This window comes from Penaeus chinensis, chromosome 9, assembly GCF_019202785.1.
Source record: "Penaeus chinensis breed Huanghai No. 1 chromosome 9, ASM1920278v2, whole genome shotgun sequence".
Classification (NCBI taxonomy): Eukaryota; Metazoa; Arthropoda; class Malacostraca; order Decapoda; family Penaeidae; genus Penaeus; species Penaeus chinensis.
In genome coordinates, this window is record NC_061827.1 from 38,100,126 (window position 1) to 38,102,625 (window position 2,500).

The following is a 2,500-nucleotide window of genomic DNA, read 5'->3' on the forward strand; positions in this document are numbered from 1 at the left end:
CCACCACAGATAATCAATCTATCGAAAGAAATAAAACCCATATGTTTCGGCTTCCGTTGAATCCGTGAATATTTAAAAAAAAAAAAGTTTGGAGGGGATACATCTGTCCAAACATATAAATACAGCAAATACATATAAAAGAGAAATAGATGTTCTTTTTACATATTTAAGAATATATTAAGTTTATCCAAAAACGATCTTTGTATTTTTTATTGCCTTAGGAATAGCACTGATAAAAAAAGAGTATTATTATTTTCTTAGGTAATTTCGAACGGATTCAGCTCAGCAATTTGACTGATTCATTGCTAACACGAAGAAAATTAAATTATAATTATAAAAAGTATCTAAACAATTATATTACCAAAAGCATAACCAATACCAATTCATCTGTGCGTTTCCCATACAATTTCAGGTCTAGTCTGGACATTTTCCTCGTCTAAATATAACTCACACATAATAGCATTTCCCACGACATTAAAACACACAGATTTTACTTAATAAAGTAACATATACTTAGAAATTTACCCTTTCCTGACCTCGAACGGTGGTGTCCGTTTCCTCTGTCAGATGACTGTGGCTTCTTCTAGCAGACAACTGATCAATAACTCCCACGGTGCGCTCAGAACGGAAAATATGAAGTCTAATATATACTATATATGCGTTAAATTCAAACTGACATAACTAAATTTATTGAGTTTTTTTTCTAAGATATTGTTTTAAGCATTATAGAATATTGGATTTATCGATTTTAAGCTGATTAATATCGTAGTGAGGTTTCCATCTTTTTTCTTTAGTTTATTGGAATAAAATTATTATTTTCGTTTTTTGGGAAGTAATTGATTATTCAGGTAATATATTCTTTATGTGCAATTCAATTATTTGTGTTTTTATCAAGATTTGAATGAGAATATCGAACGATTAGCAGAAGATAAATCCAGGTTGTATTACGTTGAATTAGTAAAGTTGCAGACAATTACCAATTTGAACCAAAATAAAAGACAATATAAGCAATTGTCTTTCCACCATTAATAAATTTAGAGTAAATATTAGTATTGACTGACACTCAAGTACCATTTAAAGCTTTAGGAAACATATTGTAGGAGGATTTTTATTGCTTTCATAACCCTGACTTAAGGCGATCGGATCCCAAATCAAAACAAGACTCGTCTGACAGCTGAGTCGCTCTTCGGGAATTTTAAATGCAAATCCTCTGACTTTTAGGTAATGTTATGATATTTCTCGTGATGAGATAACAGGTTAATGAAACCACGCTGAAAACTGCTGTAAGCGCTCAGAAGACACCCACAGTGGCTTTTAAATTTGATTTTTTTCTCTCTCTCTCTTGGATATATGGGGTCTTCGTATGTCCTGGCCTGTTCTACTTGACACTAACTGTTATCTTTGGTGGCAGGACTGCAGTCAGAAGTCCAGCCTGATAGTGGCACACTGTTAGGCGATTGCCGTGGCCTTTGCACTTTATCCTGTGAGAAATAGCGTAAATTCAGGCAAAATAGAATTTGTAATGTTATCTGTACATGAGAGGGAGAGGGAGAGAGATTGTCCCGTGAAACAAATCTAGAAAGGGTATTAATGAGAGTAAATGCGATGTACAGCATGACATGTAACTGGCACAACCAAGTGATTTACAAACAAGTAAAATAACAATTTCTTTACATACCAAGAGTTGGGGAGTCACTTAATGGACATAACCTCTCCCAAATTTGCTGCTTATTTCATATCCCTGTAATATTAAGCAATTGGAAGCTGCCAACTGCAATTTATGCCAACTGCTTAAATTAACTTTACTGAATACATGATCCTTTCTTAACCATTGAAATTATTATTATGCATAAAATCAATTAATCGTATTAGGCCACAGCATCACTAGGTGTTTAAATCTGCAAATATTGAAAATTGGTTGTGGGCTTACCGGTATTGGTAACATATTTTTTTGTGTGTGACCAACAGGACTATCATAAAGAGAAAAATTGGTAAGTGTTTAGAAGAGAGTGGCTCTTAGAAAGGGATTTTTATTCTTTTAATTAGTATGTAGCATGTTCTATCTAGTTCCTCTTTAATGGACAGCCTATAATCAAAAGTCCTACCTAATAGGGGCACACTGTTAGACAATTACCATGACCTCTGTATTTTGTGCTCTGGTGAATGCTGACAAATCACCACCTTGTTTGTACTGTTCTCTCTCTCTCTCTCTCTCTCTCTCTCTCTCTCTCTCTCTCTCTCTCTCTCTCTCTCTCTCTCTCTCTCTCTCTCTCTCTCTCTCTCTCTCTCTCTCTTTCTCTCTCTCTCTCTCTCTCTCTCTCTCTCTCTCTCTCTCTCTCTCTCTCTCTCTCTCTCTCTCTCTCTCTCTCTCTCTCTCTCTCTCTCTCTCTCTCTCTCTCTCTCTCTCTCTCCTTTTATTTGGAATACAGCAGCATCAAGTTAATTTACTTGGTATCATCAATAATTGGAGAACGTTTTGTGACCATTTGATGAGTTTTGT

General features: G+C 35.0%; 2 protein-coding genes across 3 annotated transcripts in view; one reads left to right on the forward strand and one right to left on the reverse strand.

Moving 5' to 3' along the window:
• LOC125029052 (ribonuclease kappa-like) overlaps positions 1–616 on the reverse strand; it is a 3,888-nt gene extending 3,272 nt beyond the window's left edge. Inside the window, exon 1 of one of the 2 annotated variants that reach the window (XM_047618795.1) lies at positions 537–616. The gene's annotated coding sequence lies outside the window, so the exon portion shown is untranslated. Of the gene's footprint in view, positions 1–525 lie in introns of both variants that reach the window. The other variant, XM_047618794.1, reaches the window with a different exon arrangement.
• Positions 617–1,129: 513 nt separating this feature from the next.
• Positions 1,130–2,500, forward strand: part of LOC125029043 (beta-1,3-galactosyltransferase 6-like) — a 2,885-nt gene continuing 1,514 nt past the window's right edge. Inside the window, exon 1 of the mRNA XM_047618781.1 lies at positions 1,130–1,221. The gene's annotated coding sequence lies outside the window, so the exon portion shown is untranslated. The remainder of the gene's footprint in view (positions 1,222–2,500) is intronic.